Raw genomic sequence first — 14,619 nt, 5'->3', positions numbered from 1 at the left:
ATGCTCTGAAACTTACCATGGGAGGAATCTGGATTTGTGCCTCTGTAACATTCACCATGCTTGTCACTCAATGGAACTTTTAAATCTGAAGACTTTTGTGTTTCTTAAGCTGTGTGAAATGTTCTTAAAGTTATCTTTGTTTTCTCTCCTCCATTCTCTCTATTTTCTCCTTTTGGAACTCTATTTAAATAAATAGGGGTTGAGTTTCTGAATATATCTTTTGCATGTCCACTTTTCTCTTTTATTTTCCAAATCTTTTCTTTCTGTTCTGCTTTTAGGTGGTAAAAACAAAGTTTAGTTTTTTAGCCCATCAGTCCCTTCTTCAATCATGTCTATTCCCTTTTTCGGCTCATTTTTTATCTAATAAGTTTCAAATATTTTTCAGTCATCACAATTTAAAGTATTTACAGTACATAATTAAATAATCTTCTTAGTAATGTGTGTTTCTATTAATTGAAGTAATTTTAACTTTTTTTGGTTTTGTGATCTGTTTTATTAGGTATTATCTCTTGTTAATGAAATTAAGTTTCTTTCTTTCTTTCTTTTTTCTTTCTTTTTGAGACAGGGTTTCACTCTATCACCCAGGCTGGAGTGCAGTGGTGCAATCATGGTTCGCTGCAGCCTTAACCTGCTGGGCCAAGAGATCCTCCTGCCTCAGCCTCCTGAGTAGCTGAGGCTCGTACCACCATGCCTGCTAATTAAAAAAAAAAATTTCTGTAGAGACAGAGTCTCGTCACGTTTCCCAGGTTGGTCTGGAACTCTGGGGCTGAACTGATGCTCCTGCCTTGGCCTCCCAGAGCGTTGAGATTACAGGCATGAGCCATTGCACCTGTCCAGTTTCTCTCTTTTAAGGCATAGAATTTCCTCAAATGGTTGGTGGTTTTTGATTGCCATCTCACTTTTTGATTGGTAATTTCCCTGTATTTACCTATGTATGTGGTTTCTGATCAGCCTTCCTTTATCATTTGGAGGAGTAGAACATGCCACGTGGGTATGTCGATAATTAAAAAAATTTTTTTTGATTGTTGGTGCAATCCATTCATCTTGGTTTGCCCACCCTACCTGGAAAATTACCCTGAGTCTCTGTTCCTAGGGTCCACACTCACTACTTTAATTTCACAGGGAATGAGCTTGTGCTCAGCATAAGCAGAGGAAAAGGGATTGGTCAACCATTGGCAATACCTTATTTAATCATTCTGATGACTATCTCTAATGCCTCTTCCTGTTACTTGTATCTACTGATTCTGAACTTAGAGTTCCACTTCTAACTCTTCTGCATATGATTTTATGTTGAGGTTTTCCCTATATTTTTCTCTATCAATTTAATTACATAATAATATCTGCAAAAAATCGTACTTTTTGATGATTTTGTTTTGTTTCTTCATTTTAGCATTTTCTTCCTTATTGTCTCCTCCTAATCTTGGCATATTGCCAGACTAGGACTTTTAGAATACAACTTCCAACCAGCCTGCCATAAGTGGGTAACAGATGTGCTGAGATGGCCAGAATTTTAATGCCTATTGCTTCTAGGCACAAGTAAAATTTTTCTTTCACACTACTGTGCCATGCAACATTATCATTTTCCAAGTATTCTATGGTGTGAAAAATATTGGGAAGTATTACTCTATAACAGTTGGGAAAACAATTCCTTCATTTAGCTTTTTCAAATTATTTGTTATAAAATGGTTATAGTATCAAGCTGAACCTAGCAAATTATTTTAATTTGTGGTTATACATCTTTTCCTTATTTTAATTTTATGTTTTTTTCCTTTCTCTTTTTATATCTCTTTTCTTTCTTTTTCTTTTCTCCCTTGGGCAGACTTATCCAGGATGTGCCAAGTATTGGTTATTGCAAAGAAGTAGATATTTCCTCATTAAATCAAGTATACTGGTTTTCTGTAATTTATTTAATTCATGCTTTTATATGTGTTAATTCATTTCTACCACTTTTGCTTTATGATTAGTGATATTTTTCTAGCCCCCTTGATTGAATGTTTCATTTTATAAATCACTCTAACTCTAAATTAAATAGTGTTAAGGCTACAAATTTTCTGCAGTTTACCACTTTGGACAAATAGTGATATACATTGTATTCCTTTGATGATAGTGATCCATTTTCAGTTATGCCATAAAAGGAATATATTTAAAAACTCAAGATATTTATGAGAGGTATTCATTTTCAAGTACTTAGAATTTTTTTCTATTTTCTGTTATCAATTTTAAGTTTTAATTTATTTTGATAAACACTGTGCTCTATATGACTTCTATCTTTAGAAATTTATTAAAAACTTATTTGCAGCCGAATCTGTGGTCAATTTGTGTGTGTCATAAGCATTTGAAAGGAACATGTGTTCCTACTGGGATCTAAAGTTAAGCACACACTCACCCACATGCATTCACACAAACACATCTAGTGTTTTCTGCTTCATTTTAATGTCCATGAGTCAGTTCACTTGATCATTTACCTGCTGCCACCTGCTGGTCCAGTGGAGCTCAGAAGCCCCTGTCCCAGTGGGCTCTTCAGGCAGCCTGTCTGCTCATCTTGGCAGACTCATGGGTCGCCGCCCTGACAAAGAGGCCTTGACTGCTGTTGAACCTGGATAGTCTGGGCAGTCAAAATAAAAATGGAGTCAGATGGAGAGTTTCAAGAAATATCAGATAGAATTGCTCACTTAGTGATTGATAGGTCATGGTGATGGCAGCAGCAGGGAGGCATTGCCAGGGCTGCATGCTCCATGGAGCTGGCGGGATCCTTAGACAAGCGGGAGCCCTACCTGTTCCGAGTTGGGGTTGGAGCTCCCAGGGTGCCCCTGCAGCCACCCACACTACAGCTGTAGACCAGAGCCTCCTGCTCCATGGAGCAGGCAGGAGCCCCACCCTACCAGGTGCAGCTGCAGCAACCAGATCTGTGGCTACAGATCCAGGCCTCCCACTTCATGGAGCAGGAGCAGGAGCCAGACCCTCCCCCTTTCCCGGCATCCCTGAACTGTTGGGGGCTGGGAAGGCCCCCCTGCCCTAGTAGACTCAGAAGTGCCTGCTCCCACTGCCTGCCTGGCTTCTCCCTGCTGTTGGTGCCTGCTCAGTTCTCAGGGAAGTCTGGGTGAGCCTTAGCACCATGAATGGCAGCAGGAGGCAAACAGGTTCCTGGGCAGAAGAGGGCAGTCCCAGTAAGGCTCCACCATCAGGTGAGGGAGGGCCTGAATTCTGGGGTCTGGGCTGCCAGTCCTGCAAACTGGAGTGGGGGCTTGTGGTGCCTTTTCCAGGACTTGCCACCCATGGCTGCCCATGGACCAATCAGCACATACTTCCTTCCCTCTGAGGTCCATAAAAGCCATCGGCTCAGCCAGAGCCCAGAGAGGATGGAGAGAGGACTGATGATCAGCTGCAGAGAGGAGATACCCTCTCTGCTGAGAGTTGGAGATAATGAGATCACCAGCTGCAGAGGAGCTACCCTCTCTTCTGAGAGCTATAGAGAACACAGGATGACCTGCCAGCAGAGAGGAGCCACCCTCTCCAGGGCCTCCTCTCTGCTGAGAGCTGCAGATATCAGGATGACCAGTTGCAGAGAGGAGCTACCTTCTCCAGGCCCTCCTCTCTGCTGAGAGCTGAACACTTGACAGGACTATCTGCCTACAGAGAGGAGCTACCCTCTGTGGGTCTCCTCTGAGCTGTCGTAACACTCAATAAGGTCCTCTTTATCTTGTTCAACTTCCACTGGTTTGCATGCCTCATTCTTTCTGGACATAGGACAATAACTTGGGCAAAGGTGTCACCAGCCAGCCACAGAAGTTTCTGGCCAGAAAAGTGACACCCCAAAGATTCCATTGCAATGGGACATTAGGAAGAGGGAAAAATCAAGAATAAAAAATAATTTATGACAAATATGGAACCAGTCAGCTATGGAAAAATTATTTATACATAGTATTCTTTTTAGCTGATTTTCTCAGGCTTCATAAGCATCATCAGGAAGTAATGATAATTTACCTGTTTTGTTCCAATATTTATAGTCTCATAAGTCTGACAGTGGCTAAAATTTCACAGACTTTTCTAGGTCTTAAGGAGTTAGAAAAGCCCGTTGAAATCTGAGTTATAACAACAAGCCCCCTACGACTCCCAGGGCTTCCAGTGCATTGGCATCATAGAGAATTACAAGAGTTTAGGGTCATCCAGATACAGCTGGAACTCAGTGACCCACTTCCTCTGAGTTCACCTGAAGGAGATACAAATAGGGAGATGTGTCCTCTTAATGGGGATCATTCTGATTAGGCATAAAATCTTACTAAGCCAACTCAGAGGACGTTGTAGGTCCTTGCTAATTTTTGATAGCATTGTGATCATCCACTTTCTCAGGCAGGGACTACAAGAAATGAAGGTCAACTTGTGGGGACTTTGGAGAGAATTTAATGAAGAGGCTGTTTACCAAGGTGTGGGCAGAGTTAAGGGGAATCATAAGGGATGTTGAGGCATTCAGAGACTAGTAACAACATTAACTAAAAATAAACCCATTAAGACCTTAGGCTTGAAGTGGTGATAAGGAATTAGTGTCACTGAATGGTGGACGTGTGGCAGGGGATTGCCTAGTTAGAGCACTAATGGTAGAGGGACCAGACACTGCCAGAACCACAGTGCAAGGGGGAGCAGGGAGGAAGCCAGAGACTACATCCCCGAACCTATCTTCCCACACTTCCAACCTTTTGCTGGTGCCTTCAATTGGCTAGACCCAACCAGAATGCAGAGATCTAAGATCCTGTGTGGTGCAGTGTGTGTGTGTGTGTGTGTGTGTGTGTGTGTGTGTGTATATGCATGTGTGCAGTCCTCTGGGACACAGAGCAGAGTGGATCAGAGAAGGGCAAGAAAAGATTGTTACCAAGTCAGAAAAAGGATAACCAGAGCACACACTGGTGCTTGTTCCAGTCAGTTGGGGCCAGGATACAGGGTGTGTTTTATATGCAGTATATTGAAAATTGTAGTACCTGAGACAGAAGAATCAACTCAGGATTGCTGTTTTCTGATGTGGACTGTGGATGTGAAAAACACCAGCCAGGAGAGATGTAATCATAGCTACATTTTCATTCTGTGAAAACTATATGTTATGAGCATTTGTCTTTTTCATTTATTAACAAATATTTTTCAAAATTTTCATTTTATTTTTGATTTGGCTGTATTTTAAATACATAGAACATGTTATTTATTTGTTTATTTGTTTATTTATTTATTTACTGAGACAGGATCTCTCTCTGTCTCCAAGGCTGGAGTGCAATGGTGCAATTAGGGCTCACTACAGCCTCGACCTCCTGGGCTCAAGCGATCTTCCTACTACAGCTTCATGAGTAACTGGGACTACAGGCGTGTGCCACCATGACTGGCCAATTCTTTACTTTTTGTAGAGATGGGTCTTTCTATATTGCCAAGCTGGTCTCAAACTCTTGGGCTCAAGCAATCCTCCCGCCTTGGCCTCCCAAAGTACTGGAATTTTGCAGTGAGCCACTGTGTCCGGACATAGATAGTTTTAAATTGTGCATTAAATCTGTTTTACCTTTGTGATTCTGCCTTTGATACCATGCTTAGAAAGCATTTTCCTACCCTTAAGCATTTATAAATTTCACGTAAATTTCTGGTACTTTGTGACTTTTCCAAAAAACCCCTATGTTTATTGCACAACTTATTGAAATATCCACATATTTAAAAAATATATTCATCTATATGAGTTTATAAATGTTTATATCATATTTCTTATCCTTTATGTTCTTATTATTTTCCTAGGCCAGTGCACTACAGTGTTTTAGTTATTACTTTGTTATTGTTGGAATACATTTTAAATCTAGCAAAGAAAAGTTTCTTTCTTTGCTCTTTTTCCTATTTAAAATTTTTATTTTGGAAAATTAACAGAGAAATAAATGCTTTAAAAGGCTAGAAAATACAGACAAGCAATAAAAACAAGGAGAATATCCATATTCCCACTGACTTAGAGAAATGTTGATAATATCTAGTCATACGCTCTCCCAATTTCCTTTTTTTGGTTATAGTCCTTCCAAATTTTATGCATACATATTTTTACTTTTAGAAATTAAATGATCTTATATATACTGTTTTGAATCCTTTTATTTGTAATTTAATAGAAGATCATGGGTATTTTTTTCTATGCAACTACAGATAGTATCCCATGATATGAATAGCCCTGGATATACTTACACATCCTCCTTTTGATGAGCAATTAAGTTGTTTCCAATTTTTTCCACTATTACACAGAATACTAAAGTGAATATCCTTGCACTTACATGAATTTTTTTTCTTAAAATGAATTCTTACAAGTGCAATTCTTTGTATAAAAGAAAATTATATTTTTAACTTCTATAAATGTTGCCACATTTCCCTCCAGAAACATTTTACTCCTACTATGTATGAAATTTCCCTTTCCTTCTTAGCCTTACTAGCATGGGGGGTTTTTATGCTTACATTTTAAATCTTGGCTAACCTGATAGGTAAAAATTAATATATCAGTATTATTTTGTTTGCATTATTTTGATCGTGAATAAAGTTGAGCCTTTTATCCTATATGTATTTTGCTTTAAATGAATGTATGTATATATACACACACAATTAAAAAATATATATCCTATATTTATATATTTATTTTATATAATAATATATAATATTTAAATATATTTTAAATTGGATGCCTTTTTAGGTTTGTAAGTAATTTTTATATAATATAAATATTAGATTCAATTGAATAGATTTCAAGTACTTTTTAGTTGCCTTAACAGTTTCTTTCCAATATCTCATACAAATATTTAAAACATACATGGGATCAAATATGTCATCATTTTCATTTTGAATCTTGTTCTTGGTGTCATCTCAAGAAAAATCTATCCAAACTAAAGTTCATTAAAACACATTTTCCAATTTTTCCCATAGACACATTTACATTTGGCTGTTATGAGCTAGGTATCTAGTATTTTTTTCCCACAAGAATAGTCTAGTCTTATACCACTTTTGAATAACATCTTTTCTGCTGTAACTTGAAATACTTCTTTTATCTTATTTTTAGCTCCCAGTTATACTTTGCTCTTTGCTCTGTTGTCTGGGTCTGTTCTGTTTCATTGATCTATTTTTCTATTTCTAGGTGGCTTCCACAAAAAGTTGTTTTTTGAGGCAGTTCATTGGCTAGCCAGAAATCCTAAAACACAAACCCATTCTGATTGGTTAGTTAATTAGGATAATCCCAGCTGAGAGATGTTGAAGGGCTGCAGACGCTGAATTCAGTTGTTATCCAAGTCAGCTGGAATATCCTGTAATCCTTTAGCAGTGTGAGTGCAATCCTCTCGCAATCTCCTGTCTCCACTTTAAAGTCTTAGCCTTAATTACTTCATTTTCTTTCACATAGGAGAATTTTGTACTGCTTTGCCCTCACTCCTGTAATACTTCTATTTTTCTTGTAAAGAAACCTCATGGCAATAGTGGAGATTTGCACAGGCCCTAAGAGCCATTGATAACAATATCATTCTTCGACACTGTATTATTACAGATCTCTGTACCTCCCTGACTTTCATCTCCACAGAAAGTAAAATTTTCACAGTGATAGACATTCGTAGTGCTTTTTAAAGGCACTGGTTCTGGTGGACACCGAGAGTCAATTTTTGTTTGCTGCTCATGGAAAGGACAACAACATACCTGGACAGAAATGCCTCGAGGATGTACTGAAGGCCCCTCCCACTTTTCACAGGTACTGAAGGCAGATTTAACAGATATTTATTTCCCCCAAGGGTCAACTCTCTTGCAGTATGTTGATAACCTTCTTTGTTCTCCTTGTAAAGAGGCTTGTGAACATGATAGTGTTTATATCCTTAAAATTCTAGCAGACAAAAGCCATAAAGTTTCCAGAGAAAATTTCAATTTACCAAGGCATGTCAAATATTTCAGATATTTGATATTAAACTAGGGACCTCTCTTGGATCCTGATAGACTGAAAAGCTTACATGGTTTGGATCTGTGTCCCCACAAAATCTCATGTCAAATTGTAATCCCCAATGTTGGTGGTAGGGCCTGGTGGGAGGTGATTGGATAATGGGGTTGGATTTTTCATGACTGGTTTAGCACCATCCTCTTGATACTGTCCTCGGGATAGTGAGTGAGTCTTCATAATATCTGGTTGTTTAAAAAAGTGTGTAGCCGAGGTCAGGAGATAGAGACCATCCTGGCTAACATGGTGAAACCCCGTCTCTACTAAAAAAATACAAAAAACTAGCCGGGTGAGGTGGCGGGCGCCTGTAGTCCCAGCTACTCGGGAGGCTGAGGCAGGAGAATGGCGTGAACCCGGGAGGCGGAACTTGCAGTGAGCTGAGATCCGGCCACTGCACTCCAGCCTGGGCGACAGAGCGAGACTCCGTCTCAAAAAAAAAAAAAAAAAAAAAGTGTGTAGCACCTTCCTGTCTGCCGCCCCCCTTCCTCCTGCTCTGCCCAGGTGACATGCCTGCTCCCTCTTTGCCTTCTGCCATAATTGTAAGTTTCCTGAGGCCTCTCCAGAAGCCAAGCAGATGTCGCTATGCTTCCTGAACAGCCCACAGAACTGTGAGTCAATTAAGCCTCTTTTCTTTGTAAATTACTCAGTCTCAGGTATTTCTTTGTAACAATGTGAGAAGGAACTAATACAAAAGCATTTTAAACTTTCCTCAACCTCAGACTAAGAGACAGTCACAAGGGTTTTTGGGCCTGGCAGAGTACTGTTGAAACTGGATATCTAATTTTTCTTAATAGCTCAATCATTATATATCCTTCTGAAACTTAACAAGCTAGAGCCTCTGGACTGGGAAGAGAATGCTTTCAATTAAAATAAGGACTTCTAGGTTGTCCTGCCTTAGGGCATCCCAATTATCAGCTCCCCTTCCTCCTTTCTAGTGAATGAAAGAAAAGAAAATGCATTAGGGGTTCTTAACTGAAAACATGGAGATTAACACACACCCCTTGGATGTTACAGCCAGCAGTTAGGTTCAGTAGCTAAGGGACTCCCTTCCTGCATGGGAGCTATATCAGGCACTGTGGCTTTAACTAAATCTATGTTGCTCACGCTGTAGAAGCTTTAATCAATTCTCATAATACTCAATATCTTTCTGTAAGCAGGGTCACTTTTTATGAGTTCTTGCTGTTGATTTCTCATAGTATTATTTCTCATTTCAATAATCATAATTCAGCAACTTGCCATCTCTTATTCAATGACGAGACACCTCATAACTGATTAAATCTAACTGACCAGCTACTAAAACCTAGAACTGATTTACAGGAAACACCTATACCAAATGCAGAATTTTCATAGTTTACTGATGGATCATATATGTCAGTTAATGAAGGAAAGTATCTTGCTGGATGTACTATTATCACCCTTTTTAAGCAATTGAAGCAGCCGTGTTGTCAGTGGCTACTTCAGCCCGGCAAGCAGAACTTTATCCCCTAACCGGGGCTTGTATCGTGGTGAAAGGTAAACCTGCAAATCTTCACAGAGCCAGCTGTTATGCCTTGGGGTTGTTTAAGATTTTGGTTGCTTCAGGTGCAAAGGGGATTTCTAACTTCTGGAGGGAACCAAATTAAAAATGGAGCTTTTGTCAAAAATTTATTAAATTCAACTCAACTTCTCTTTGCCTTGGCCATAATCACAATTCTTGGGCACTCAAAATTGGAATCTGTTGAGGCTACAGGAAACAACTTGGCTGCTCATGCACCACAAAATGGCTATGTTGAGTTACACTAAGACTGAAAACCTTATTTATAGTGAATATTAATAATTTCCCCAAAAGAATTTAAATAATGTTGTTAAAGCGACTCAGTCTCAAGCCCCACATAAATAACATTATTTTGGGGTTCAAAACAATTGCATTTTTCTGCCCAACAAATTTATGATATGGTCCAATGATAAACCAGTATTATGAGAATCTATAAAAAATTCCTACCTGAAATGACACATCAGATGACTTACTGAGCAACTGATAGACTTACAAGTTTTATGAAACTGTATTAGTGGGGAAACGTTTTAGGATCGCCAAAGAGGTACAACTGACTTGTACTGCTTTGCCAAAATTCAATCCAGGAAAACAGTTCAGAGTTCCAGTCATTTTGACCTGCCTAATTGACCCTTTTTTCTTTGGAAAATGGATTTCATTCAGTTGCTTCCTTCTCAAGGTTATAAATATGTTCTCAGTATAATTTGTATGTTTTCTCACTGGGTAGAATCATTTCCTTGCCAACCTGCCACTACCTCAGCTGTTACAAAACAGTTATTAGAAAAGATTATTCCTACATAGGGTATACCATTAGAGTTACATAGTGACTGAGAATCTCACTTCATTGGCCATATTACAAAACAAATTTGCAAAGTTTGGCCCATATTACAATACTTGCATTGGGTTTACCATCCTCAATCTTTCAGACTGGTGGAAAGAGCAAATGACATTATCAAAACTTAGCTGTCAAAATTTGTGGAAACATTAAAATTTCCCTGGCCAAAGGCACTTTATCTAGTCCTATTGAATCTAAGGTCTGCACCTTTTATAAAACATAAATTGCCACCTTTTGAAATTATCACTGGATGATTGATGCATTTAGCTCTCTTTCCTTTGTTATTCAGTTGACTAAAGGAGACATTCTCCAATATTACAAAGGAATAATTAAGGCTATAGACAAAAAATCATACGCTGGTAGACAATCTTCCCACATTGTGCTTCTGGGATATGAAAATACCAAACATCACAACCTTTAGTCTGGTGATTTTGTCTGTTGGAAGAGACATTTACAAAACAATTTCCTTCAATCTTGGTGGCAAGGTCCATATTAGGTACTCCTTCCCAATCCCCATCCTGCCAAACTAAAAGATGTTGGCCCTTAGATTCATGTTTCTCATTTAAAGGATTCTCTTACCTCCTGCTGGAATTCAGAAACAATCAAAGACTTGAGGCTAAAAATGACCCAGAAGTGAAGCATATGTCAACTGAAGTTGACTGATCATCCAAGAACACTCAGACTAGACTTGTATATGACTAAGATCCCTGAAATATTGAGCCACTTATATGTTGCCTTCTCTATATTCTGGTTTTCGCCTTCTACTCTCTTGTACAACAGAGTTACCTCATGGCCAAACAGGGAGTGTTTTCACTGTCGCCAGTACCTACTATTATACTTGAATAAATGCTTCTAACAAAGTAGAGACTGAGTAGGTAAAATCTATGAACCTGTTAATTAGCTAAATGGAAAGCCTACCATTAAAATGTTTGGCTTTTTGATCTGTATAGCTGACTACCCTTTATAGTCAAAATCTGGCTAAAATTCCATCCAAAGTAATTGTCACTTAGAAGCTCAGTGTGGTCTATCAAGCCTATGATTCAGAAAAGACATCTTATTTGATAACTTTTTTTTGGACCAAACCTTGCTTGAGAACTCTCTTCTCAAAATCTCTTTGTGACTCAAATGTAGCCCAATATAGCCATACACTTCTTAGAACTTGTAACTCTCAATAAGAAACACGAATCCCTTGGTCACATTCATCTCAGCAATGAGGGACAAAATAAGACTTGCCAGTTGATCTGCAATGCTTTCTGAAGAAAGTTCTTGATCAAAAGGGGGAAATGTGAAAAAAAAAGGAAGTTATTAAGGCTAAAGCTTTAAAGTGGAGTCAGGAAATTGCAAGAGGGTTACACTCACGGCTGTTAAAGGTCAAACCACAAGATGTTTCAATAGCCTTCAATAGCCTAACAACTGAATTCAGTACCTATTAATGTTAGCTTTCAACAACTCAGCTGGGAGTATCCCAATTAACTAACCAATCAGAATGGGTTTGCTATTTAAGATTCGCCCAGCCAATGAGCTGTCTCCAGAAACATCTTTGTTTTCGGTGGAAATCACCTTTAAAAAACTTTTCTAGCCACATATTATATGATTAAATGTATATGAAATGTTAAGAATAGCAATTGCTAACATATTTTCTGTTTCTATGGACTTGTCTATTCTGGACATTTCATATATATATGTAGTCATGTAATATATGACCTTTTATCTCTTTTTTCTTTCACTCAGCATAATATTTTCAAGGTTCATGCATGTGTAGCATGTGTCAATACTTCATTCTGTTTTATGCCTGAATAATTGTCTACTATATAGATATACTACATTTTAAAATATATTTATAAGTTGAACATTTAGGTTGTTTCCATTTTTTGGCTATTATGAATAATGCTGCTATGAATGTTTGTGCACAATTTTTGTGTGTGTGAACATATATTTTTAGGTTTTTTTTGGGTATAGTTCTAAGGGTGGACCTCCTGGATCGTATGTTAACTGTATGTTTAACTTTTTGAAGAATTGTCAAACTCTTTTCTAAAGTCACTACTTCAGCTATGCCTCATAAATTTTGACAGCTATATTTTAATTTTAATTTATTTTAAAGTATTTTCTAATTTCTCTTTGATTTCTTCTTTGACCCATTGGTTATTTATGGGTATGTTATGTACCACATATTTGTGAAACTCCAAATTTTTCTGTTATTGGTTTCTAATAGTATTCCATTGTGGTTATAGAACGTATCTTGTAATTTCTATCCTTTTAAATTTACTGAGGTTTCTTTTTTGGTACAGCATACGGTCTTTCCTGGAGAATATTTTATGTGCACTTGAGGATAATTCTTTTACTTTTAATCTATTTGAATTTTTGAATTTAAAGTGTATATCCTGTATATACACTGATATTTCTATATTATTATAGAATACTATATTTTTTAGAAGGAAAGAACATAATAATTAGGGAGAATCAATGATACAAATAGATAAGATAAATAAATGTTTCTTGAGTTAATGAAAACTTCATATCTTCAGATTAGAAAGGCTCACTGAATGTCAGACAAAAGCAGAATTAAAGAAAAGATTTAGAAAAAATATATTTATTATATAAAGAACCGTTGTAACAGAATAATAAAGGCAAATAACACAATTTAAAAGTGTCTGTTGATATGCATTTGTTTTTAGACTGTCTGTTTACATAACCTTTAGTATCATATCCTTTGTATACTTCAGAGAGAGCTATTGAGAATGGGTTTTGGGTTTGGTGTGTGAGAAGATGGATCGTAGTTTAAATGTACTGCCTTTTTATCTTTTATAGCTGGGAGGCAGCAGCTAAGATCTTAGATTGATAAATCAGGAAAATAGTGGTGTAATAAATGGAGTTTTTGTGGTGGCCAATAGAAATTTTAAAGGGAGATAATGCTTTTCAATTTTCTACTCTGCTGTACTTTTGGAAATTTTAAAGCCATATTCATGTTTTGCTTTTAGAATTAAAATAAACAATATGTAAAAATAAAAGTGTATGTGCTCTGTGATACAGCCATTCTACTTTTAGCAGTCTTATTCCAGAAGCATTCATTATCCTACTGTTTATTGTGGCAATATTTATAACAAAAAATGTTAATCAATAGGCAAATGATTAAATAAATTGTGGTACTTCTGTGCTATATTCTATGTTCTGTGTAGTTGGAATTATCTTAGTTCCTCTCCCTACCTTCCTGCTTTGGCCCAAGAAACAGAAATATTCACCCTTTAAGAAGTGTGGGAAAATGGTTTCCACACTTCTCTTCATCTCACAGTGACATGTGAAGATATGAAAAGAGTGATGACTTATCTGATTGGTGAGTTCAGAAGAGACTGGACTAGTCGTTTATTTATTCTCTCTTAGAACCAAATAATGTATTCTGTGTCCTCTGTAGTAAGCCCTATAGGGGAAGCCTTTGCACTGTCAAAAGACCTGCTAGGTCATAGACCTGGCTGACAGTGTAAATCCAGCTGGGCTTCTCTAACTCAGCTTCATAAAGAGTTCAGATGTAAATTTAAGTGAAAAAAGCAAGGCAGAGAAATATATATACATATAATATGTGTGTGTATATATGTTATTTGTATATGTATATATATCATATTTATAGATCATAGTAGATCTCAAATATTGAAGAAAGATAATATTTGCATATCCTATATGTGAAATGCAGAAGAGTTTCAGAAGTATGCATATCAAATTGTGAACTCTTGTTTCTATGAGGTAAGTAATAGTAGGGAGGAGTAAGAGGGATTTTTACTTTTTACCTCAATGTATTGTTAAAATATTTTAGTTTCTATAACCATGAATTTATTGATGTAATTTTAAAAGTTTGAGGAACAAAAATACCCTGGAAGAGAATATATGAATATTTTCATGTATACTGGTTAAATAGTGGTTATCTCCAGAAAGTGAGTTGTGGAAATCTATATCATTTATTTGTTTAATATTTTAAAACAATAACCTTGTATTACTTGTTATGATTCATAAAATAAGATAATACTAGTTTTTCGTTATAGGCAATAGCTAGCGTCTCCTGAATCATGCTACTTGATGGCTGTGATCATGGTCATAGCCTTTCTTTTTTTCTTACATTTTGAGAATGCTTTTATTGCTTCAAGTTTAAAATTAACATGTTTTCTCTTTTTTTCTTCCTTAGTAGAATTAATTATATTAACATAGTTTCTATTCATATCTGACCCTCTGAAATAAACCTTACCTGGTCAGGGTGTGGACTGTTTAATACATAATGTATTGAATTCAAATGGCACGTGTTGG

This window comes from Colobus angolensis, unplaced genomic scaffold (genome assembly GCF_000951035.1).
Source record: "Colobus angolensis palliatus isolate OR3802 unplaced genomic scaffold, Cang.pa_1.0 Scaffold381, whole genome shotgun sequence".
Taxonomy (NCBI): domain Eukaryota; kingdom Metazoa; phylum Chordata; class Mammalia; order Primates; family Cercopithecidae; genus Colobus; species Colobus angolensis.
This window is presented reverse-complemented; position numbering follows the sequence as displayed.